At 37.4% G+C, this 27,524-nt stretch overlaps 1 long non-coding RNA gene across 2 annotated transcripts in view; it reads right to left on the bottom strand.

Annotated features, from left to right (window-relative positions):
* LOC137479296 (uncharacterized) overlaps positions 1-27,524 on the bottom strand; it is a 91,954-nt gene that overhangs the window by 39,801 nt on the left and 24,629 nt on the right. The window contains exons 5-6 of one of the 2 annotated variants that reach the window (XR_011002144.1): positions 21,278-21,462; positions 5,006-5,233 (exon numbers count right to left, since the gene is read on the bottom strand). This is a non-coding gene — a long non-coding RNA (uncharacterized lncRNA). The remainder of the gene's footprint in view (positions 1-5,005; positions 5,234-21,277; positions 21,463-27,524) is intronic. The other variant, XR_011002145.1, reaches the window with a different exon arrangement.

Raw genomic sequence — 27,524 nt, 5'->3', positions numbered from 1 at the left:
TTGCCCCAATACTGTCAAGGGCCACAGAAAGAACAGAAGTGCACATCAGTAGGATGAACAACAACAGACATCAGGTACAACATAGGAAATCTTGATTTGTAAGCAAACATTTTCACAAGGAGGATGTCACATTCTGGGAACACATCTCTTAGAAAGGCAGTGCAGCTCCTGTCCTGTAGGTACCAAAAGCCTGGCTGGACAATGCTTGGACCTGCTTTGTGCAGGGTGGTGGACTAGAGACGCCTGACGGTACTTTGCAGCCTGCATGGCTCAGTGATAAGGGACAGAGCTTTACAGAAGTGTGAAAAGCCACTTCAGTTTTTCAGCATCTGTTTCCTCATTTTAAGATTTTCCCAGGTATTTCATAGTTCTGTATAAAGGGAAAGAAAGGGTTCCCCAGCACTAGGTGGGATAAGATGAGATGAAAGTATAGTAACCAAAACCAATCCAGTTTATTTGAGGGTCTCTGTTACCAGAGACTGCAGAAAGTGAAGTTGTTCATCTGTACACAACAGTATTTTGTGAACTACTGCGACTTAGAAGCCCAGGTTACAAAGGGATAACAGGTACATTTTAAAATTATATTTGTATAACTTAGTTTTGTGAATGAATGAAGGCTTACTACAGTCCAACCACATCAAAGCACATATCAGGCAGCTATCCAGCAGTACAGTTGGAGTTTAGTTCTGAAACAAAAACCCTAAATTATTATATGATAAATTATTTTCTTAATTAGTTTTTATGACTTACTGATTCTTAAATTATACCATTTTTAGATAATGTATTTTCACTAATTTAAAGAGACACTTTGTAACTGCTCTCCTAACACTGTCTCAATAAAACAACCAAAATGAAAAGCAAGAATTGATAAATATGATGACCTTGCTCCAGGCACTCAGAAGTGTTCCTCACACCCCATGCAGCAGCCAGCAGTTGTCTTCCTTAAAGTCCCCACTATTGATTTCAAATCTGTGGAAAGTAAGCTCTTTATCAATTCTATCCCACAGTTCCTAATGCATTCCTGAAGAGATTGACGTTCTCTGAGTGTTCAGATTTGGACATATTGGAAAAAAATCAACATTTCGGAAGCTAACATTGTTTGACTTGAATATTTTTCATTTACTTTTTTATTGTTTCTATCTATCATGCACAGCCATGTGTAATAAGCAGTTACAAAAGATCCTTGATGAAATTGCATTATATTGTGTTATGCTTTGTGCTACATATGTGACACAAGACATTTATCTCCAAAAAATCAAATCTATTAAAATATGGGATGTGTGGAGGATAATAAGCCCTAGTCATACAACTATTTGACTTGTAAACTGTTGGACCTGATTTTCAAGGTAGTATGAAATACAGTAGAATGTTTCTTTTATTTTCATTTTTCTAGTTCACAACCTTATAAAAAATCAATCACAAAAAACATGGCAGTGATGTTAATTACATTCACCTAAAGCTAGTTTAGAACCAGCCAATTCACACAGCAGTTGTACAGCAATTTTTTCTGGTTTCCTTGAATTGGCACCAATTAAATATATTCAATAGGTTTCTTCATTGTTATATCAACCATTGCTGCCTGCATGATGTACCCTGCTGAATTTTGTAACTTGACAGCATAAAGTAAAAGCAGAGAGAAAGAAGGTCAAAAATAATTTCCTTAACTAAATAACTCCATGCCTAGGATTAAAATGCCACCAAGAATGCCAGCTTTTTCCTCAAAAATGTACGTAACTTTCCACATTATCCCAGTCATTTGAAAACTACAAATTCCACATAGAGTCTACAGTTCCAGGATTCAAGTAAGATACGCATCAAATAACTCTAAGGAATATATTAATATAAGGAATATTTGACTATTTTGGAGATATTCTCACAAGTCTGCTGGGACTGATGCATTTCTATTATACTTCCTGCCTTAGCAAGACAGAAATCAGACACTGGCCCATTTGCTCTTTTTTTTTTGTAGATGACTCCCCCTGACCTCCCCTTCCCCAATAGTTGTTTTCCAGAAATACCTCAGCCTTTTACACAACAAAATACATAAAATACCTTCACAATAAGCAAGAGACCCCAGAGAATATTTATTCACAAGTATTTAAGGTTTTGTTCATTTATTCCCATAAGGCTCTCAAATATTACTCATAGCATTCTCCCTAAGCAAACCTTTTCCTCACTATCATTCTGTTGAGAGCCCTATCCTGTGAATTATATCTCAAGAGTCTCAGCAGTCCTTTGCCTTTCAAAATCTTTTGTGCAACTCTCTTTTTCTTTAAAACTGCAAGATGTTCCTTCATCATCTTCTCACACAGGCAGAGTAACTTCAGAATTCAATCAGTACCTGTAGTGAACTGCCACTGTTTCAGAGGACTGGGAAGCGATGAATACTGTGTTCTAGTTTTTAAAAAATGTGCAAATAATCCATAGAATTATGGAATTAAATGTGACATATAACACATCAATATTGACATAAGAAAGAGTTTTACTTGTGAGCCTAGTGGACACGTACAAGGCCGATTAAGAGAAACAAAGTGTATGGCATATCATGATCAAGTAAGGTACAATCAGTAAAACAGTTTCTCTAACTTTATATTTCTCAGAGCATGAAACACAATCACATGAGTTTCCAGACTGAACTTCCAAGAAACCTGTGAAAGGATGATTGGTTTCATGTGAAAGCTAGTTTTCATTTATCAAGAAAGAAGAAATTTCCCTACAAAACTACCAAGAGCACCACAAGCAGTGATTTAAACTTCCTGACAACAGCTTTTTACTCCAGACCCAAAACAGCCAATGACAATATGTCCATTTGGCACATCCTCCCACCAAGTTGAAGATGTGTACAGCAGTGATGCTGAAGACCTGCTTTTCTCGAAAGGCCAATTGTTTATCACTTTGAAGTGCCTGATTTCTTTTACTTCAAAGCATCTTTCAGAAACCTGTCAGCAATTCACTGTGGAGATGGCTGAGAAAGTGAGCTCCTGGTGCTGGAGTATTCCTTGCTGGACATGCTGTAAGTGATGGTGAAGTGTCAGCCTCTCTCCTGTGTGGCAACATGAGGTGCAGGTCCCTAGGGGAGTTGGCAGCTCAGCATGCAGCTCAGCCAGACAAACTGTCCAGGGTATCCTGGGGGTGTGGAACTTGCAACATTGCAACAATCTCTCAAAGGAAAGGTTCAGAGGATCAAAACAGCCTGAAAAGTCTGGGAAGAGCTGCATGGCAGCTCGCTAGGCTGGCAGTGCTGCTGCTGAGAGGGCTGGCTAGAAACTCTGCAATCTGACCAGCTCTCCTGCCAGACTTTCTACAAAACCTTTTGATGTCATCTCTGTAATCTTGAGAAAAGTTTTAATATCATAGAACCTTCATTTTCCAGGAAGAGACCACACAATGGAAATGGAAGTGAAAGCTGCAAGTCCAGAAATGCAGATGGGGAGAAAAATTTAAATCTATGTTACACCAATTACGATTCTCTTATCATAAAAACACCACAAGAAAGGGGTGGAACTATCATTGTGGGCAGCTCAGTGAGAGTTTCTGTCAAAAGGTAAAGAAATCATAGAAGAAATGTTAGGTTGTCCCAAGAGTAGGACAGAAGTAATATCAAAACATGCATATCTTTTCATACATCACTGATTTTCTTTCTTCAAACACTGGTCCAGTCATTTTATGTAAGAAAGGTTATTAAAAGACTGAAGGAGCTCCAAAAATAATCAAAGGTTTGGAAAGACATTCACATAGCAAGACATTAAGTATTTGAAATTATTTCCTATAAAAGGCAAAGGAAGCAGAGGGAGCAATAGTGCATGAGTTTCTTAAAGAAACTGGGATAACTTCTGTCTTCCAGGCCTCACCAAAACCACTCATTAAATGAAATTAAACAGTGTAAATTCTGGTAAAAGCTGATAAGTAGCAGATGACAGAAAAGCAGCCTAAGCAAATACCACTAGAAGTTTGTTCTTATTATACCTCGCCCTCTTCAGACTGAACATTTTGGAGTTGCTATGGAAGGAATCATTTGGATCTGGGCCTCAAATCTAAAATTAAATCTAATCTTAAATAAATAAATGAAGCAGCAAGCAAAAATCACCAGCAACAACCACCAGATTTGGGAGTTAAAATTGTTTTTCAAAACCTCTCACGCTGCTACTCATTTGAATTATGCCATCCTTTTGTCATTACATGAGCTGTAATTTCCTAAAGTCTAATTCAATGAACAATCCCTAAAAACTGGACAAGTAACAAAAAATGTATGGCTTCTTGAATGCAAGGTAAAATGGAAAAAAATCACATGTAATCTTAAATATACATCCAAATCCAATAAGTTATAAAAATAGAAAAGCTGATAAGAAACTAAACTATTATTGGCCAGCTGGAGGAAGCCAAGATTGAATACTGACAGTCGCTACTGCTGAAAATGATAGTAATAGCAGTCTTTTCAAACTTTCACTCCAGAAATTTCCTGTTTCACCATCTATAGATTATAGAGCATGCTCCAAAGACCATCTAAACTGTATTTTCAGAAGAATTTAGCATGTATAAAAAGAGTGAAATAAGTAGTAAAATATGTAAAATACCTCTGTTGCAGGGGATGAAGCATGTCTTGCAATCTGACCTTCCATTTTTTACTGGAATTATGGGACACTGCTTCCAAAAATTTCTTCAAGTTTACTTCATTGAACATTTAAAACTTTGAATTTGAGACATTTTGTCCTTTCTCAGTTTTTTACTTACATTGACATCTGTGCCAAATCTACTGCCATGACTGCAGTCTGTACATCCAATGTTCTCTTTCATTAAAAATGTTAAAATATACTATGACCTCTCTTCCTGTTATTGTGCTTACACACAATAAAAGCTGGCAGTAGTTCAAAGGGGCATAGAGACAGAACTGTGATCCCTGACAAGCTGGGTGGGGACAGTCTGCCTCTGGCCAGCATTCAGGGAGGGCTGTGGGCTGCTGCCCATGCCCTGTTCCCTGTATCTCAGCCTGTTGTTGGGACCTTACCTCACAGCCAAACCTGCTTCTGTGACAAAGAGGATTAGGAAGGGAGACATTTTTCCCTCATGTATGGGTACATCTGAGATGGAGGGGCTGAGCACCCAGGTATCCAGTGTGGCAGTACCCATTCCAGACCTGACAGGATGGTCTTCACCTGACCGGGCACTTCCCAGCACACAGATCACTGAAATGTCCTGTAGATGACCAACTGCTGTCACCAAAGAGATGAAAGACCTGTAAAGTGAGAAATACTGAGTTATAGCTAAAAGGCACTAATTCAGGGGTGTGTGTGAGAGGATGAAATTTACTTATGAACCTTGTGTGATTCTTACTTTTCTTAGACAACAATCCTCCTCTGAGAAGCACTAACTATGGAAAATACTCCTTAGCCAGAGTACTCCATCTACAAGTGAAAAAAGAGACAAATCCCAAATGGTCCTATAGAACAAAGCAGTGACACTTCTCAACACTTTTTCTTTCTTTTTTCTAATGGATGGTGTGAGGGACGGGGTTGCAAAGTGTAGGGGGGAAAAAACATAGCCAACACTGGAAATAAATCCTGTTTATAAGATGACCACTGAAGAAGGCAGAATTTTCAAGCAATAATGGAACATTGAATAGCAGCACTGGTATGACTGAGGCAGCTACAATGTATAGGATGCTCTGTTGACCTTCTCTAGCTGCCACATGGCTACCCAGTCTCTCTATCACTCCCCCTTCTCAGTAGCACAGAGAGAAAATGAGATGAAAAACCTTTTGGGTCAAGATAAAGACAGGGAGATCTCTTGCCAATTACTGTAATGGGCAAAACAGACTTACTTGAGAAAAATTAATTTAATTAAACAATTAGAATAGATTTGGCTGGTTAGAATCAAAGACCAGAGTTAAAACAGTAGAACTGGCCTGTCTGCTGGGATGCTACAGAGAGATCAAGAGTGGAATGCCGTCACACGGTGAAGTGAAGCTCTTCACACATAAAAGCTCCTAACCTCATCCACCCCCACACATTAAACCGTTTGCTCTTAAACTGCTTGGCAGCTCCTGCCTTTAAAATGAAGAATCTCTGATTTTGTTTCTAAGTAATGAAGTAGTGACTGCTGCCATCATCCTGTCAGTCTCTTTCCAGGGCCAGGAGTGCCCTGGCTGACACCGTTCAATTAACTCATCATCAGAGGGTGCCATCAGAGCCCCACGCAGGCACACACTTTATAAATGGCTCTCACAGATGCTCACTGCACTGCTGCAGAGGTAATAGGCAGCCCTCACGTACTGAGGGCTCACTAAGTTTTGTTCTTTTCTCTGTGCCTATAACACTCCCTGTAATAGCATTCATTTTGTCCTCTCAGCTCTAGCAATTCCTCTTCAATCAAAACAAGTGACCATAAGAAAGCATATTAGAGCTTGACACAACAGACAGCAGGCACACTCGTTGCTACTGCTTTGAGGAAAACCCTGAAAATGGTCCTGATAACATGAATACAAATTATCTGTGTCCCTCTCTTACCACAAAAACAATGATCGCTAACCACTTTGTTCACATGTAGCTTACGCACAGATTTCTGAATAGTAATGAAATTTGATTTACCCCACTGTGAGGATACAACTTAAGGTAATAAAATGTTTGAATTTAGTAATGCATTCAGTCTTTTTCTTACTTGCAACTGTGGAAAGGAAGAACTCTTCAGATCAGATTTTAGGACTATCAACCCTACCAAAGTTATTATTAGCAGATTATTAGCAGCAGCTATCAAAATTATCTACCAGCTAAAGATGGTGCAAAAACCATGAGGCCACAGTCATGGCTGGCTCCAGAGATGTTAGTGGGTCTATCTTCCTTGCTCCACCAAAGTGATATGAGAAATGATACCACTCAGGCACAACGCCCTGTGGGCATTTGTAACTAAAAAAATCATTCACTAAGAGAGCACTTTAAATCTAATTACAGAAAACATCTACACCTTGAATATGGATAAACATTAATCTCCTTATCCTGTTGAAAAGACAAGAGCTTTTCTTTCTCCCAGAGACAATAGTCAGGCCTGTGTGACAGGAAATATGCTAATATTTAGAAAGCTCCACCAATATCTAAGCAACATAGAAAACAAGGAATTGTATTACTAAGATTTCTTGAACATATTATTAATATTTTCTCATGTAATTGGCTAAGAAAACAATCCCTGCCATGGGCCTCCTCATTTTTTTTATGGCACACACTCAAGAATACTTAAGTTCATCATCCCTTCCCTTTGGAAACATTTAGGCAGAACAAGAGAGGACCACAAAAGTTGATCATGAATTCCAAGATCACTAACCTCAAATGCCATCACAGTTTCCTATTTTAATGATGCATATCCTTGATTCTGCAATGCTATATTCACTGCTTTCCTCTAATGATATTCTTTACATTTACTTAAATATCAGCACTTAATAACTGCTTGTCCTTTATTAGAGCACTACAAATCTTAAATTAAGGAGTGAGAGCTTTCCTTACTGATCTTACATGAAACTTTCCTTAGTGATCTTATCTATTTAGGCGGTTCCTATTTGGATTTTACAGGAAGGGAAGTAAGGCAGAGAAGAGAAAGGAGGCTCATGCTGTAGGATTGCACAGCTCATGGAACCAGACCTAGCAACTAATCTCTCAGATGATAAAGCAAATTTGCACAATTGCCCTTGAAGGGGATACTCTGTGATTGGGGTCCAAATCTTCCTGAAATGTTCACAGAAGGTTTAACTGTCACAGAAGAAAGCTCTGAAGTCACTGCCTCTCCTTAGGCTTGTCCTCTTTAATTCTCGAGGCAAGATACAAACAATGCTGAAAATTACATACCCAAAGGGCATCATCCGTTTTGTAAAAGCCTCTAGCCTGCTGAAACGATTTGGCCAGAAAACTCCCTCAAGAATAATCCCTTAAAGTCTTTTCCCAAAGGAATTATGCTCTACAAGAAAGTTAAAATCTACAGTCTCCTACACACTCAACTAAGACTCACTAACTAGTGCCAGTCTTCTGAAGGCCTGCAGGAGCCATGGCAAACAGGTGGGAATGTGGAAAAGGGTTTCAGTAACTCACCCCAGCAATGTCTTAACATGTATTCTTTTTTCAGACTGAAGTGCAAAGTTATCAAAGACAGAAATTAGAAAGTTACATTAGAACCCAGCCCCACCCCCCCCATCACCTTTTAGTGGCTTGGGAAATTAAATTGTTATAGTGAAACAATAAATCAAGATCCCTCCCCCACTTTATTTTCTTGTGTATTACATCACTTAATCACGTTGACTTCTGATACAATCACTGTCCATACATATATGGCCCAAAAAAATTGGTACAATATTGATATATCTTTTCTCCCTCCCTACTATATTTAAAAAATGGTTTCATTATTAAAATATGTCAGTACATCCTGACTTTTTAATTTAAAAAGCTAGACTTTTAAAAATGTTAAAAATCCATGAATCTAAAAACTTTATGATTTCTAGCTCTCCATAATTTATTGCTATGTGAAGCCCTCTGTCATTTCAACCAGTAGCATGTATAGACTGCAAATGGTGATGCATTCCTGTTTCTTCTCTCTGAGAATCAACAGATAATATAATTGTTCTTTGCTCCTAAAGGTAGACAGAAGTGCAATACTCCATTGTAGTACTTTGTTTTTAGTTCTCAGTTTGTGCAATTTGGATTCGCTCTGTCAGATCTGAACATAAAAATTTCAGAGATAGGAGCAGAAAGAGTATAGGAAGTAATAATCAAGGATTTTCAAGGATCTAAAGCACCTAAATTGGGCAAGAGAGTTTGTTCGGATTTGGTTTTTTTTTCCTCTAATCATCATATGAAAAGAATCACCATCAATAAAAGCAAAGATACTCAAGGACACAGAGAATTTTTGGACTGAAGAACCTCACCGCTCTATACCTATAAGATGTCTGTAATTACCAAGAAAGTTTTGAGCTTTACCTTCATCTGGGGCTACCAAGAGACAGTTTTAGTATTAATAATCACATGCAATTATCAGAACTAATTTGATAGTCTGATTTTTTTTTTTTTCTTTTAAATAAAAAGAGGTGAAATTCCATCTAACCTGTAGCACACTTTAAAAATTTATCATTTTCCTTGAAATATTTCAATTCTGTCTAAACACTTTCTGGCAGAGAATATTTCCATCTAAATATAATAATTATTCACATAAAAATTATTCTGTTATTCTTTTCTACAATTTTACAGGAGAAAGAAAAAAAAAACCCAACCAACTATGGCAAGACAAAAGGCTTATATTCATGAAACAAAACCAGTAAGAATGCCCAAACTAATTCCAGATCTTTAATCTACTACTTGACGATGACTGAAAACAGTCTTAGGTGACAGACTTCAGGTGAAACAAACTTTGCATTTGATTCACAACTTTTCTGAATGAAATTCATACCAGAAAAAAGACTCAATAAAATGTATAATAGCTATACAAAATTACACTTCAGATGCAGAACAATGCACATTTCTCATTTCTACCTCAAAATCCATGACTCTACTTGTTCCTTACAGAAGTGACTAACATGAAGGAACAAGACAAAGAATCTACTGCCAATTAACACTGTCTAAAGTGCAGAAGGATTATTAAGACCAGATGACACCAGCAGAAATTCACATGTTCAGTGAAACGGGTACAAGTCTCCAGGCACAACAGGGAACCCACAGGCATTGCTCAGTTTTTAACATCAAGCATTCTAATTAGAAAGTGTTGTCTTTACCACAAATACATCTAAGCATTGCACCAGAAACAATTTCCCCCTTAAAAATAAGCACATTTTAGTTATTAACACTCATCCTTTAAATTTAACTGCCTTAATTTGAATTTCATTTCTATAATCCAAGAATTTTTTGTTTTGCATTCAAATTATCCAATATATAGAAAAAAAGATAGAGTTAATATAGAGTTAATTACAAATGAAGTTACAATTTTAAGTTCAATTCTATGTTGTTCCTTGTAAAATCTTCCAAGTTGCATTTAAGAGCTGCATTTGGATATTCAGTTTCATCTACTAAAATACATTAAGAACTGCACAGAATTTGTTTGTCTTTTCTATAGCCTAAATGAATGTAGATATATTAAAATACTAGCAAATAATTTTAAGAATAGATCAATTTCTTTTTAGAGCTTCAATGTACAAATGCACTTATAGCCCATTATAGCACAAAAGACTTTTTAAAAATCTATATATACATAACAACCAATATCACAAGTTCAAATTCAATCCATAAATCACATTTTTATCTTTGCATGGTACTTCATTTTCTAATCTTTAAGTAATTTCTCAGTGACTGCAGATCATTGGAAAAAATGAACACCAATTCACAGCCTCCAGGTTCCAAATGAAAGAAGTTCTCCTGCTATTTCACTAGATGGTTAATAAACTGTCCTATAGGTCTGCCAAGGTGTAGGAAGGTACATTAATATGTATATTGTTACAAGTTCATAGCTGTGTAAAATTTATCCAGCACAACGGAGATGTGGGATTAACCTGCTCTGAAATTTAGCATGGAGACTCTTCTTCTATGAAAATTACTGAAGGATAATGATTGTTAGAAAGTTTTAAACCACTAAACCTGAGACATCAGAAAAGATTTAAGACTTCAGTACTGCAAACAGCAACTTGTAAAAAGACTGAGCTGACAGGCACTGCCAAACATTCTTTGAAGGATCAGCAGCAACAGTGTGGCCAGAAGAACACTTCTGGAAAACCACAACCTCGGATCTCCTCAGTGCTGCACTTTTAACGCCCAGCATCAGCTGGGATTGTGATCCACTTAAGGCATAATCCTGTTCCCCACATACACACACTAGAATACCTGGCAAGGGTATCTAATCTTCCAAGGAATACAAATAAAAGCCTCTGAGATCACAATTGATTAGACCAACAATTTGATGAAAATATGGATGCATGTCATTCTCTGAAATCTGTTCTAAAGTAACAACCATGCAAATGGAACAGTGTGATACTGTAGGTGATATGAAGGTGAGCAGACATGAACATGCCATTACTTTGGTTTTTCTAGGCTCCAAAATTTTAGATGTACAGAGGTAGGATTGTCCTATCTTAAATATAGTATGGTACAATTTCTCTTTAAAACATTTCATCTTCCCAGGAAAGACTTCATTGAAGCATATTGTCTGATGCCATCTTCAGAGCAATTCTAACATTTTAGTATTTGGATTATGCTCATAACTGTACTTTGAAATCAGTTTGCTGCTATGGCACATTTTATTTCAAAACAACTAGTTTTAAAAATGCCAAAAAATATTTAACAAAATGCTGTTTAAGACTGAGTTAAAACTGAATCCATATGGAAAGTGCCAAGTTCTAATAGCTGAAATATGCCTGTAAGTTAAACAGCTTGCAGGGAAAATATACTATATTTTCATTAAATATATACTTCTATTATGTTAGAAAAACAGTTTAATAAAAATATTCAAAAGTTTTTCTGAAGGACATATTCTATAAACTATTTAAGAAATACAGAATTTGTCATAGGGCAGAGACTGTAATACATATGTAAATAACCAACCCCAATGTAGTCATCATCTGAAATAAAGAAAAGGAAAAAGATATGGCAGTGCTCCCTCTATTAACAACACTTAGGTTCCAAGAAATTATTTCTCCTGCTTGTGGCTGGTAAACCAAGCATGCCTGAGGCAGCAGGCAGTGCTCTCTCCTTTCCTAGCTCCATGGCCCAAGCGCCTGCACACATGCCATGACCTCCAGAAAGGCGCTCCCTTCCCGTGTAACTCGCGGCAGCGCCACTTTCTGCTCACATCATCACAGGCACTGGGAGCACCACGTAGGGATCTTCCTGTGCTGAGAACAGTGGATCATCCCTGCCACATCAAGGCACGTTATAAAAGGGGGCATGGAAAGAGGCTGTGAGTACAGCCCTGGCTGCTTTCAGGACTCCAAGGAGTGTTTTGACAACAGCATTTGGATTGAGACTGATGCCTAGAAAGGCTGATCTGGAACAGAGCTAAATGGACAAAATAGGTATTTATTGAAAGGCCTTAAAGGGCTACACCTTGGGCAGCACAAGAGCCTGGCCAGGGCTACACCCAGGTTGAATCCAAGATGGGATCCCAGTCACAAGTTTTTACACTTTTATACATTTTGGCTCATCTACATATTGGGCTCAATTGTCTAATTACAGCTCCAGGTCATGAAGTCTCAACCCACTGTCTTGCCCCCTTCTCTTTGCACTGTTAATGCTTTTTTTGTCCTTGATTCTCTAGCCAGGAAGGGATAGTTTTGTCTAACTACCCTGTGAAGAGAACCTACTAACACCTAATATGAAGTTTCAGAGTTACATGCCAGGCAGCAGAGAATCTGAAAAATACTAAAACTAAAGCCCAAGGCATCAAGGCTTCAGGCTCTTTGGTGCTGGAGTACAACAGACTTTGCAGCAGCAGCCTGGCAACTGCAGCAGAATTTCCTGTGTACACCTTCACCTTGGGGATTATTAGCCAGCTAATACAGCTTTGTAATTAAAAATACCTGTTTCCTGGAGAACTGGCATAATTATTTTTGGCCCTTTTCCCGAGTTTTGCTGCAGTTTATGGCTTAGTAGAAGGGAAGTGCTTTGTGTTTTTTCTTTTGTTGTTGCTGTCAGTCTTTTTTTTTTTTTAACATTTAAAAGTCATATCTCTGAACACCTTTCGCAGTCTGAGATTGTTTTTCAGTGCCACCTGCACATCTCTTATATACAATATATTCATGCAGTCACTATATTGAGCTATACTTCTTTTTAGGACTCACGCACCAATGCTCTGGTATATCAGTGGGACCTACAAGAGCAACTGAGGATAGAAAACATTGAGAGTATAATGACCATTATGTGCAACATTAAAATAACTCTTCACAGTCCAAATCCTGCCCTTTTGTGCTGCATCATTTTATGAAACTACAAATTTACATGTTATTGCATTTTCCTACTATCAGCATCGGTGCTTGGCACCAATTGACTGACCATCAGTTTATCATTCCACTGTAAAACTTTCATACCTTCTCTCTGTGAGCTCTCACAAGCAGCTCCTTGCAACACTGATTCCTTTTCTTTCTTCCATACAGCTGGCTGACTTCTTCCTGTCCCTATCACATCTACCTGACCCTTTCTGTCCCTTGCAGACACACTAACCCTTACTGTCCCTAGCACGACCACCTGACCCTTGCTCCTCCCAGCAGAACAGCCAACCAACTCCAATTCTCCTCTCAACCAGCTAACTCACTCCTTTATAACATCCATCTTTATTGGACCCAGCTGTGCCCTATTAAGGGCAGGGCTGTTCCTGCTCTTTGCTAATTAGTATAGCTGCAACTCCTCAGGGGCAAGATTGCCTTCAGCACTATCTCTATTCTCTTACAATCCATCCTCCCATATCTTACACCCACTATATAAAAATTCCTTGTCATATATCATAAGTTACTGCAATAGTGTTTGAGGCAAACGGGGCCATGCCCTTTTCCCTATTCAACAGGACTGACACATTGCACTCAGGGAAAAGTAGAGGTCAGGGGGATGCTTTACTGCAGCACAGCTGAATCACCTGTGTTAGGTGAGCTGAACTATGAGTGCAGATTAGAAACTCCAGTAAGGTTGGAGACTGACTGGAGAATCAGGGAACCAAAACCAGCTCCATAACAACCCTCCTACTGCCTCAAAGAGTGAAAATCTGTTATTAGGCCCTCACCAAATAGAATTGGCAATCAATTTACAAAGTTGTATATAAAGTTTTCAGCCCAGTGTGCAGTGATGCAGAGGAATCCAATGCAGTAGCAGAAGCATACAGTGATCCAGGGTATTACTTTAAAATCTCTCCTCACTCCTGCTAATCATGCCAGACTACAGCTCATAATTTAAATTATTCATTGGGGAAGAATAAAAGTTTAATCAATAAAACCAGGGTCAAGTGACCCATACTAGAGATTCAGGAAAATAAGATGCCTTGAAACTCAGCTTTAAAATATTGTATGTTTTGAAGGAAACCTTAATATCTCCCCTTGTTCCTATATTCATTAATAATAATAACCCACCACCTCACCTGACCTTTGCCTTCACAGGTTTGAAAGACAGTTTATGAAAATCTTTAGCGTTACTAGGTTTCTTTACCACTACTTCAGTACTAACAGTACCTCCAAGAATCCTTAATGTTACAAAGACAGCTCTTGATCTTCCTTCAGAGCTATGTGTAAAACATCAGTTATAAGAAAAAAAAGCTTCAAAAGAGAAAGATATTCATAAAGGCGGTCACCACTGATTACTTTTTTGTCTTTTGTTTGATGCTTAAGTGCTACAGCACCAGATTGCAATGTGCATTGATACTCCATCTTTTCATAATTGGCAGGGCCATAGGCAAGTGTTAAAATATTCTGTGTAGCTGTGATTGTAGTGCTGATCGATCACTCTCCAAGGCTGCAGGAAAAGCTGGCAGTTAAAGTCACTGCATAGAGCAATCATAGCAGCACTGACAGGCTGCTGTCAAGCAGGCAGGGGCATTCTGGAGACAGATAGCAGAAATGCCAAATCTGAGACAAATGCTCTTGGAATATGTAATAAATCATATTAGCTGTCTGATGCTTCTCCTTGGTGTATTGATCGTGATTAAAATAAACTAATTAGAATCATAATCATGATGCAGTGATACAGGAAATAAAGAGGTGAGCTATGCAACATAATCATGAAGTGTTTTGTAGCAGTCAAGCCGGACCGCTTTCTATCTTCTCCACTTATCAGCCAATTACAGCAAGCAGTACATTTTGCATCAGGCTATAGAAATGTCAAACAGAAGCCTGGATATACAGCCCTCCCCTCTTAACAACTGCACATAGGTGCTATATTAAGTTCTCAATTTGGGCTGCACTTCCAGGGAAGCTAGAGGAGGATTTGAAGGTGAAGTGTAGAAAGTGGATTCCACCTGTAGCCTTCCTGCAGGGCTACAGGGGATATGAACAGAGTCACAGCCTCCCTACAACCCTCAGGCCAGAAGCCAGAGGTGAGGACAACCTAGAGCCAGAGGAGGTACATGAGACTCCTCTGCAGCAGGAGGGGCCTGCAGAAAGGCAGTGCCTTGCAATGGGGGTTTTACATCTGTGACTTGACCAGGCATATAGCTATAGTCATTTTGAGATAGCCAGGATCAAACAGCACTGATGATGCAGTTGGATATGCAGGAGTTTGTGCTTTCTTGCATTAAAATTCTAATAATTCATGTCATACTATATTGAGATGCATTTGCCAATTTTGTGACTTTCTATATCCATCCAGCACAACCTGAAATATTTAACACTTTTCCATGCCATGCCATGCAAAAGAAAGTAGAGCAGTCATATTAAGTTACCAAGGATAGTTGACTAACGAAATACCCTTATCCATACTAGGAACACCATGATAAGTTTAAATAATCTTTCAGAACTCCTGGGATAACTCCCAAAAACAGCTCTTTTAAATTTCTAGCACCCAAATATTTTCAGTTCCCTGACATGAATATGCAAGTACACAAAATACAAGGATGTCCCAATGGTTGGTTTAAAGGGATCAGAGGAGCAACTTGCATCTGGAAGCAGATGCCGTGCATCGGTCATCAGAATTTTTACATATAACAGGTTCTGTATTTTTTTCTGAACCAATGACTCAATATTACATCTTCGTCCTCTTTTCATGCCAATTTTACACTGACTTAACTCTATTAACATATCCCTTACCTTTAAATGGCTTATTTCAGACTCACATTAAAGTAGATGAGACAGAAGTCAATGCTTCCTGGGGTTGGCTCCTAATACATTGTTGATGCTGTCATCAACAGCTTAGAATAAATATTTTACTGCTTCATTTAACCTGACACTTCATTTATATGCTAAAGGTATAATATAAAAAACATTCAGATTAACATGCAGATTTGTAAAAACTAGAAGGTCTGCAGTAAATTTAATCTGTGCTAAATGTATGTGCAGGGCAATGGTAGTATCAATGTTAAATCATTCACACAACTTCAGTTATGCAATTCTACACAGATTTCATGTATGCTAATTTCTCAGCAACTGTAATTGCCCGTTTTTAAAAGGTCACAGAATTTCATCTCCCGTCTCACTTAACATAGCAACCAATGAAGACAATGTAATGCTAGGATTTTATCTGCTTGGCCAAAAAATTCTAACTCATCTGCCTTCAGGAAGGAACATTCTATCTCCCATCTTTACTCAGCCATTCTCAAAAGGTGCTGATTAGTTACATGATTAATGTTAATAGTCACTTCTCTAGGTCGCAAAATTGGATCTAAATGACTAAGTGAAGGCATTGCTATTTGAACTGATTGGGCCCAAATCTAAATACAAAGTAATTGACAACAGAGTGGAAGGTAGCTGCAACTAAAAAACTGGTCTGCAGCCAAATTAAAATAGAGGTATTCAAGTAAGTCTTCACAATACATGCAGATAAAATTGAACCTTAAGAATTCAGTTATGGGTCCTGAGACCACATAACACTAGGCAGGAGTGTGAGTAATCCTACCTGATCTGAAGCACAGAAAGAGCCTGACAACCCTACAGGAAGAATGCTCTCCCTTTCTTTCCAGTACTGATCACAGCCTCCCTGGAATAAAGCCAGTCAGGCTCACAGCTCCTCCTCATCCTCTTCTCTGTCCCCAAGCCCTTGCCATGCAGCATGTTTAGGGTACCCAGGCTGCAAGGCTGGATGTCTTTGTGTGTGGGGAAACAAAGGGAAAACAAAGGAGTTTCCTATGTAAATATAATTTAACCCCAAGAATAGTGGCACTGGTTCCATTCTCCATGTTTGTGGTGGTTTGTAATCAACTGACATAAGTAACTGTGTGACAAGGCTAATATGATTGATTAACTCAGAGGAAAATGAGGCTATATAAGATACACATGGCTTTATCTAGACTGCATTTTGTTCATTTAGTTACAAGATCAAAAAAGGAGCTGTTTTCCACATCATAGGAAGCAGCACCATAGAAATACTCTCCATGATTTTTATAATGGCATAACTAGACTTATAGCACAAAAATCAGATTAGTGTAGATAACCTATTAAGATCAGGGAACTGATTTAATTGAGGTAAAAACCTACACTTTGGCTTTCATCAGTTGTGCCACAATGGAAGAAAAGTGGAAAGAAAATAAGAAATTAGAAAATGAAATTAAATGTGTATCGGCATATTTAGCATTTAAAAGGCACAGTTTTTACTGGCATGCTTTCCTGTTGCAATTCCAAATTTTAGATTTTGTAACAGTTTCATAGGTGTCAAAGTTGAGGTCAGTGAAGCTCTACTGGTGTTTATCTACCAAACAGGTCAGGATGACCACAAATGCAGAACCAGACGAATTATTACAATGGAAGTTAAACTTTGAACCTTCAAGGTCAGGGGTTTTGATTTGTTTGTTTTGTTCTCCTCTCCCAGACCTAAAAATGCCAGCATTCAGCTACATGACTTCAATTAACAGATCAATTTTCCAAAATACAGCAATAAACACCCTCACAAGAGCAAAAATCTTCCAATCTGTTTTGTAACTAGACAAACCAAAATACAAAAGGTATTTCCCTTTATCTAATGAACATTAGTTTTGTTTTTCTTCAAGTCACATTATTATGTAGAAATGGAAAGCTGGAAAACTCGTTAATCTTCTTTCCTTCCTTCTCTTTGCTTCATATTGGCATAACCTTTTCTGGCAGTAGAGGGAATGCCAATGTTATGTGTTTCTAATAAAAGAAAGAACCTTTTTCAGATTGTACAACAGCTGCTAAGCATTTCTACAAAGTTTCATTTGAGAATTAGTGTGCTTTCTTAAACATTTTCTGCAGCTTTTGCTTTTTTTTTTTTTGCATGAGAGTTCTTTTGACACAACAAAATGACAGTTTCAAAGAGTCACTTGGAAGATCTCTACAAACTCTGCAAAATCTTCTCCACTTTCACATTGGACTAGAACTCCTCTTGTGGTGAGGAGGAAAAACACTCCTGTCAAGTGAAGCTCAGCAATTTCGTATACAGGCTGAAACATTGGTCACTACAAGAAGCAGATTTATTATACCAAAAAAACCTCAACCAAACCCTACCTCTCAAAATGTGTCCCTATCGACGGCTTAAAAACACAAGTCCCACACAAGTTAACCGGCTTCAAAACAGGTCTTGGCAGACAGCTCTTTTGCACAGGCAAACATCAGGCCTCAGAAGTCAGCTGGAATGAGATACCTATGTACAGCTAAAATACTGATTTAATTTCTGACTTCTCTATGGCTTTTATTTCCATTTGTGCAACTGCAAAAACAGTGTTTCATTTTCTGTTTTGTCTTTTTGGAGTGTATGAAGCACTGATATTATAAGCCAGCGAGTGATTAAATTTCCTTTCAACTCAATTATTTTATTTGTTCCTTTTTCCCCCTTTTAATCCTTCCCCTAGCCTTTCCTTCCTTAACATTTAATATTCTATTAATACAAAATTTCAAAGAAGACAGTGATGTTTACCCTCACCAATTCTTTTTTCTGCTTTTGTCATTTAGAAAATAGTGGTTTTAAAAATAAGTAGCACCCATCAGCACATGAGAAAATGACACCAGCTGGCAACAGCCAGTTCTCAAACAGCTCTAGAACGGCTGTTAAGAGTCTTCATTGCCAGCTACATGTTCCAAATAAATGCAGATACTCCCAACCTCAGAATCACTATGAACTCTATCAGCTGGCTACAGAGACACAGCACTTCAAAGACTGGAGTTGGAGGAGGAAGAGCAAGCATTAAAAAAAGTAATGATACAAACAGCAGAGAGGCACTACAAAATTTTCCCTTCAAGGATGCTAGCTGAGTATGTTTCAAAATACTTGGACTGAAAGCCTGTAACATGTGCATGAGATCTTAGATCACAGTTCCAATGGTATAAACAGCATCCAGTGATATAAACAGGATCCAAATTCAACTGGATTTATTTAAACATCAGCATTTTTGATTGAAAAAAATATGTTGCCATTGTGAGGAGACTGTACTTAGAACTTAAAGATATTTTGCAACTGAATTATTACTTAGTGACAATTTAACAAAAGAATTGTGGATTATAAATAAAGTTTTTCCCTTCCCTCTCAGAAATTATCAGCGTTTGTAGTAGAGAAGCTGCATCAATAATCAGACAGTGAATGGGCAAAAATACTTCCCTAACTCTGAGTGAATTTACTGTCTTCTTATAAAAAGTAATCATAGCAGGAAAATCTCAGATCTGTCTAACCACAACCACCAGATTTGGACACTTTACAACTAGAGTGATTATTGCTTTCTTTTCCAATGCAAACCAGGAATTAAAAGAATATTTATCAACAGGACGTACCACAATCCATGTAAATGTTGGTGGCAAAAAGAAATCTATATAGGGAAACACCCTTTTTTTTGCTCATTAGTGGGATAATTGCACTGTCAGAGTAATAATGGAACAGGACTGTTCTCAATAAAATATTAATATATTTTCTGAAAAGTCCATTCACAGTTGAAATAAAATGCAGTGCAGAGAGGAAAAATACTCCTCACACAGAATGTTTCTCTTTCATCCATGTCAATTGTTAACTAATTTTTATTTTAAAACATTTTAATAATTTTTCAAACAGAAAAAAATTATGGAACAGGACATAATTTGTGTGTAGAGGATGAGTGAAGTATGTCATGTTCTTCAGCCAGTCTCCAACAAGGCCTCATAACAACAACAGTTTGCAAGTATAGATAATTACAGATGTAAATTTGTGCCAGCAATGATGCATATGCATGATTTGTGGCATTTAGGTGTCACACACTTCATGTATAAATGACATAAATTGTGTTCAAAATAGTTGCAGGCGCCAAATGATGAAAATGACAAGCAGAAAAGGGAATATCAACTGATAGCTGAGCTCCTGTCTGGGAAGAGTGGCAATTGCTGGCAGGAAAACCTCATTTGAAAAACTTGCTCTGTGCAACATGGAAATTAGATAACAAGTAAAAATACTTGGGTGTTAAGTAAACTTAATCAACTCAAGTGTCTAAATATTTATATCCAAATATTCAATTTGGTGCACATATGAGATCAGCTTCAAAGACAAAGCATTTCAGAGTGACCTGGATGTGCAGATTCCCACACTGTTCCCTTTGAATCAATGGCATTCTTTTGCAGACAGTCACAGCAACATCTAGCTTAATTTTTTTAAGACAGTATTTATAAAAAGGAAGAGAGCAATGAGAGACAGAGCACCTACTCTGGCCCCTGGCTGGGAATGGCAAAGCCAGGTGACCAAGTTTCACTACTATTCCTTAGCAGTAGAGTATCCAGCTGCTCTTTGTGTCTCAAAATGTAAGCAGAAGGAAGAGAACACTACTTTTACTAAGAGCATAGGTACTTATTTTAGTAAATACTTGACTGAAGATAAACCTTGAAAAATAAAATTACTTTGAAATTTCATCAACACAAGCTTAACAAATTAGTCTGCCATTTACAGACTAATTTATGCGTTCACATCGTAAGTAACACTATTAAAAAGCATTTATGAAAAACTACAGAGTAAAGCCAGTCATGTGATATTTCTGTTTACTTTCTTTTCAGCAGTTTCAATTGAGTTTTTAATGAAGTGCCATTCCCTTCCATCAGCAGATCAGGAATACACTATTTGTGGTTGCAGTGTTACCCCCCCTGCCCTTCAGCCCATAAAACATGGCAGTGATAAAAAAAGAAATTAGCAGCACTGCTTTGCTGTATTACTGATTTTCTAAATATAATTTTTATAACCTATGTTTTTTTTCTAGTGATCTCAAAAATACATCATTCTGCACTGTTTGATAGTATAGAGAAATGTTAGCTTGCTACAAGTGAAAAGATTTGGCGTTTCACTCAGCTGTGCAAATGTTACCTGAACAACCAGAAGCATAAGGTCTGAAAAAAGTAACACATTATGAATACTATGTTGAAATATGTCCATAAATAAAATACCATAACATGAGTTACTATGGTAACTATTTGGATTTGAGATCATTGGGTTGGGGGTTTTCTTCTACTACGTAAGAAAAAAATATTCACATATTCATGGTATTATCAGGTAGGTTTTATTCCAAGTGGGTTACTATTTTAGGTATTGTTCCCTTCTCACAAATGACTCTGGGAGAAAGCATTTTTGACTCGGCAAGCTTTTCTTAGGTCACTTACTCCACACTGTTTAAGCAAACATTAACATTCAGAAAAATAAAAAAAAAAAAAAAAAAAAAAGAAAAAAAAAGGCAGATCCTTTACCTGGAAAATGCTCAAGTTGGGCAAGTTTTGTTGAATAAAACGTTTCTTCAGGAACATGTCTTGTTTCCATCCATGGTACATTCTTTCAAATTCTGTAAAACCATTAGATATGTGCAAGAATGAAATGCAAGGTGGTTCTGAATGTAGTGGCTGGAGAGGTGGTGCAAAAGTGTTCAAACAGCAACCTGCAAGTGGGCAAAATACAAACAACATCATGTCATCTTTTGCTTTAGCTAAAGAAAAAAGCAAAGAATTTTCTATTTTGTTTTAGCTTAATAAAAGAAAATGCAGCAGTAACTGTTAAAAAAAAATAATAACCTAAATTTTCTCATAATGTAATTATGGCTTTGTAATGGTCCATATAATTGAAATTTATTTTTAAAGATCAGACATAGGAAGGAAGAGAATCCGCAACAAAGACTTTTAAGAATCATTACTTTACAAAAATTGCATTTTCAAGGTAATATTCAACTGTGTTTGGAGATTTCTCTTGGACAGAACAGTAATTCAGTGAGGTTTTGGCTACACAAGTGTCACAAAAACATTTCTGAAGCTTCTTGCAGAGAGCAAAAATCACAGAATATTCTAAGGAAAACAATAAAGAAATTGGTCAAAGTTAACAAACAGTACCTGCTCTATACTTAAATGCATTTGCATATGGCAGGTACACACATATATATGTAAGTGTGTACACATAAAATAAAATGGGATTTAAGACAGACAAACAACCCATATCACTCAGCAAATATTTCCTCACATTAATCTTGGACCATTTTATAAAAATCACTTTTCACTTTTTTTTAATACATAAAACCACCTAACATTAGAATTAACTCTTGTGAATACCTTTAGTTTCACCTGCACACTTTTAAGCTGAGTAAACAAAAATATAAGTCACTAAACAAAAAATATTATTATTAAAGTAGAATGGTGGATTTAGAGATCCTATGTGGATTTAGTCCTTGTGATTTACCTTTTTGTAAAATAACACAAATAGTTAAGCAAGGATTCACTTTGTACAAGGCCTACTGGTGATTTTTGCAGGGGTATTTTTTGGGTTTCTTTGGTTGGTTGATTGGTTTTTTGGTAGTACATTATTTTACAGGTGTGTTTCTCACTCTTCCCTAACAGCCCAGGAAAACACAGGGCCAAAAGGCACAATCATTTAGTGCACTACAGACATATTTTTCAAGGCATAATTGACCAGGGCTCTTGTACGTGAAAACAATAATTCACAACTCCACATTCTACAGCCTCGCTGGGGAAGGGCGTGAGTGGGGCGTCCAACCACCCCTCAGCACAAGACAGAAATTTGTACACACAAGATTTAACATTTTTCTGCACTGGATATTGATCAGTGAAACAGTCTGTATTCTGCCTTGTGCAGAATATACAATGCTTTTTTTCACGTTTTAATTGATCATTGATATGCACAGTAGAAGGCAGTTATCCCTAAGATTTTTTTTAGGAGAATTATCAGAGAGTGTGATGCCTCATTTGCTGGATAATAAATGTTCCATCGTGGTAATAACTGCAGGGAAGGGTATGTTTCTGAAACAGCTTTTCTAGCTGGAGAAATGGATTAGAGAGATTACCATTTCATCAAAGTGGCAGAACAGTTGAGAGGAAATATGGAAGGAAATTTTTGTATAATTTCTGTAGAGTTGCTATTTGTCAAACCCCACTGGCATCAATCATGCTATATCTTTTCTCCTGATGCAATCACATCAAAAAAAGTTTCTCTTTAATATGCATGTGTTAGAGTAAAAGAAGAGACATATAATTCAAATTTCTTTGAATTGTACTATCATATAGATAAGAAATGCACAGATGGTACTATAATTTTAATTTCATTTTATAAGTCTTTCCCAACATTAAAGAAATTTCTTTATCTTGATCATCTTTAGTATAGCAGATTTTTAAACTAACATTGTACCATGATTTCCAGCAAGGTACTCAGTCCTGTGTATAAATAAGGAACGCATCGATTCTCAGACATGAAATTCACATATAGAAAACTTGAGAGGTCTGACATTCTTGAAGAATAATGGTGATTAACATGCCTGGACTGCATTCAGTCAAGAACCATGTTAATGGATTTTGGAGAAGGCATTCCTATCGACCCAGGCAACCCTGTAGTGAAGTCACTAAAGAACAAGAAATAACCAATAAAAGGATTTGCTGCATGTAAAAAAAGTAGTTGCTGAATTAGAATAGGGAAGCTTAGAAGTCAGATCATACAGATTTTTCAGAAGTGTCTTTTTTATCATATTCTGTTTTCCTTATCTCCCTTCACCCCAAGTTTCAAACAGAACAAATTTTCTTTACAAAATAATATCCAAAAAATATAACTAGTTTTAGTATGATTTCCATATGTTGTTCAAGTGAGATTTGAGAGACATCCAGAAGCTTAAACTGGTGAAAATGCTGCCTAGTGCCAGAGAAGCTGTGTCTGCTAGAACATAAAATGTCTGTGACTGGGATATAACATAAGTGTAGTGAAGATTAGTGTATCAGAGGAGAATAGTGAAAATAAAAAGGAAAATACAGAAAAATCAAATAGCTTATCACTCAAAGTTTTGCAATTCAGCATATGTATCAGCTTATCTGAATAATCACAGCTCTCATGCATTTTGGATTGGCCATGCAGAAAGCTACATGCAAGCTCCTGAAAAGTAGACATCTGAGAACAAAGACTGCAGTTCCTTTGAAATTTTCCTAATAATACAAAGGATCTTAAAAATTATAGCATAGAGGCATAATCACTTTTAAATGGTGTTTGTCAGAATCTTTTATGAGGTGTCCTAGGCCTTTAGCTCCTCGTTAAAAGGCTATAGCTTGTTTGTATTTTGTTTAGCTATTTGCATAATGTAAAATTATTACCTAGCAATTAATGTATGTAGATTATATCCCAGTGACACTTCCTCACAGTGAATTCTGTGTTTCCCCAGATGTGTTTGTTACTGTGTCCATAATTAAGCAGTTTTTCTTACACACACCTTGGTATCTAGGTGTCTCTGTAGACAGTGTTGAGACCTCTGCTTACACAGCAAGCTCCATACTGTGCAGCTGTAGTTTTCCAATTATCTCCATGACTTGAAACACAAACCTGGATAAATATAACCCAAAGTGACCAGGACAGTGTGTTATTCCTGAGTAACACTGTGGGATGCTCACTTTGTCACATCCTCAGCAGGATTCCAATGGAGGGTCACATGCCATGCAATATTATCATGCTGTACACATTTAAGGTTGAGGACTAAGCCTGATAGATGAACAGAACTCAATCCCATTTTCAATCCATGCATCATCTGCAATGCCAGATCTGCAGCAGGTATAAAATAGGGCTAGCCTGGAATGGGATCTGGTTTTGCCTGCTGATAAAGTCAATCATACCTTTAATCTAGTTAAATTAATATTTACACAAGCTTAGAGGGTTAACAACAAATTAATACCATTGTACACAATCCCCCTCAGCATTACCTGAGGATCACAGAGATCAAATCCCACAGAATTTTAGGTCTCCTCTTCCCAAAAATGGGAAGTTTCATTGGGGTACATTTTTGGATAGTTTCACAATACTGCAACTCAACAACTCAAAAAATTTGCACAGATATGCACTCAATGGATCCCTTTGATGTAGGAGACAGAAGTGAAAAAACAGGAGCTTTCACTCATTTTTGAAAAATTCAGCCTCAGTTCCTTGGTCCAATGGTTTTTTTGGTGCCTGGGGATCTCAGTCTGGATAAGGGAATTAATTCCTGGTTTTGGACAGTCAGGGCAGACTTTGGTGTGAAATCATTTGTAATTTACCAGTGGTTTAACCTCTATTCTTTGCCAGGAGTAATGCACCTAGATCGTTCAAGATTTTGGGGTGCCTTTTTGGTCAAATTGCCCTAAGTTTTTAAACTAAAAATCTCATAAAGCATTACATTAAATAAATTTTAAAAAATTATTTGCTGACCATAACATATCATTCAAGACTTTCATGTTCTGAGGAAGAATATTCTTACATAGCTACATCAACATTCACCGGGTTTTCAGATATTTTTGAAAGGGAGATCACCCTAAAAAAATGGCATATATTAGAAAATAAATAGATTAAAAAACAAGCACTTTAAATAGTTTTCAAACTGTAATCCTTCATATCTTTTGAAAAGCATGTTTCATTATTTTTCATAACTTGCCATCTTTACACATTTACTATCTTTCATTGATTCTTCTGATGTCACAAAAAATTGTCTAGAAAAAGTAGCAGTTTTGTTCTTAATAAACAAATGCTGGTTTTAACTGGCATTGAAGTTCAGTTGGAGAAACACATGTCTCCATTAACCAGCTGTTTTTTCTAGTAAGAGAAGTTTCACACACAGGAAATGCACTGTGCCAGACGTGTACAAAGAGTTTCTGCACGTGTATAGCTTTTGATAAGATAGATTTTCCTGGCTTCTCTGGGGGTTTTCCTCATCCAATGCTGCCCAGAAAACTCAAACTGATTGCAGGCCATACTGAAGGACCTCATGTTTCTGTGCTGATTGAGCATGCAGACCATCAGTAGTTCAAAAGTGTGCAACTCGTGCAGCACTATTGCAACACCATTTTATCAGATGATCTGAAGATGAGCTGTCCATAATTTGGGGCACTCAAAGTTTATGCAATTCACAATCACAGTTATGGCTCAAGATATTTCTCCAGGCAAAAGGAAAACAGTGACACTAAAACTGCCAGGCTGTCCCTGGGCTCTGTCCACTGTACTCAAGAGCTGTCTCCCTTGAGAGCAGCATATCCACAACTGATCTACCAGAGTGGTTTCAAACATCGATCTCATTTGTGAGCATGGCACCTATGGAACATGATTGCAGTGCAGAAAAAAAAAAAAAAAAACATTTACTGTTGCTACATATCATTAGTCTATCACTGGTCCACTGCGGCATGCAAACACTTTTGAATTCTTTGCCAAGACAAAAAAATTGCAATAAATATAACACTGCCAACAGCCTGCATGCTAGAAAAAGGAAAAAGAGCAAAGTTTGAAATTCACAATGCATCCCTTGGAAAAGAAATACTGCATTTAGAGAGACCAACAGCCCATGTCCTTGTGGTCAGCAGCTCTCTGTCTGGAGAGCTCCTGTCAACTCCACTTCCTTCCTCTTACCAGAAAATGACACTGCTCAGGCCTCCTGCTTGTCAGGCAGGGAGGCAAAGCTTCAGATTCTTAATTCAGCCACTCTTAGAGAAAATATTTTATTTTCTAAAATGCTGGGGACTTTTGCTTAATTTGGATCTACTGACAGCAAAGTAGCAATGTGATATGTGACATGGCCTCTTCTAAAATCCTCTAATACTTTGCTTTCTGTCTGCAAAGAGATTTCCAAGCCCTCATGAGAAGGTTTATGCCACTCTCCTTTAACTGGAGATGTAAGTGTGTGGTTATGGGACCAGGTAAAACAACAAAGCCATGCAGCATGATTTGTTGAGCTCATACTTGCTACCAGAAAAGTAAAATTCAAAGTCAAAAGTTCTCCAATTATTGCCTCCTTAATTATTTTTAAAATTGCCATATATTTATGGCTAGTAACCACTCCTGAAGGAACACCAGCCAGGACAACAAAAGAAAAACAAGTTTGCCCAAAAGGATTATGAGGACCTCACCCTCTAACAGAAGCAATGAATAGGATTAAAGGATTAGTTAAGCAAACAAACAGCAGTAGCAAAAATGGTTGAACCAGCTTTTAAACAGCACCACAAGAAAAGGTGAGATAAACTGGCCAGAAATATCACAGGTCTAAGCCAAGGGCCAAAACCCACACTGCTTCTTGTCTCCCAGAAAAGAGAGACCTGAAGAGGATGTCTAGGAAAGGATAACTACAAATGTCCTAGTCTTACTTTTACGCACAAATAAAAAGCTTGAATGATCAGCTGAGACTGCTTTAATAATGTGGTGACTGCTTGTAATCTCTTGCTGCATATATAGAGAGAAAGCTAATAAATAGTTAACTACCCCTTTCTCTCTTCTAGGGCATATCAGGTCATTGGCATCACACTATAAAAGCATCAGGAGGAACACCTTGACCTCATTACACGATCAAATGCATGGAGTTTACAATAGAAATCATAATGCATGCTTCTTTCCACAGTACAGCCAGGGAGGCACACGCTTGCTGTGAAACAGAGTATTCCCTAGAGCACCTATGGAATGAGGAAAATGCAAAGGAGCTTGGTATAAGGGCAGCTGGAAAAGACCACAAAA

This window comes from Anomalospiza imberbis, chromosome 9, assembly GCF_031753505.1.
Source record: "Anomalospiza imberbis isolate Cuckoo-Finch-1a 21T00152 chromosome 9, ASM3175350v1, whole genome shotgun sequence".
Classification (NCBI taxonomy): domain Eukaryota; kingdom Metazoa; phylum Chordata; class Aves; order Passeriformes; family Viduidae; genus Anomalospiza; species Anomalospiza imberbis.
Note: the sequence above shows the minus strand (reverse complement) of the source record. Positions and strands in the feature narration are given on the sequence as shown.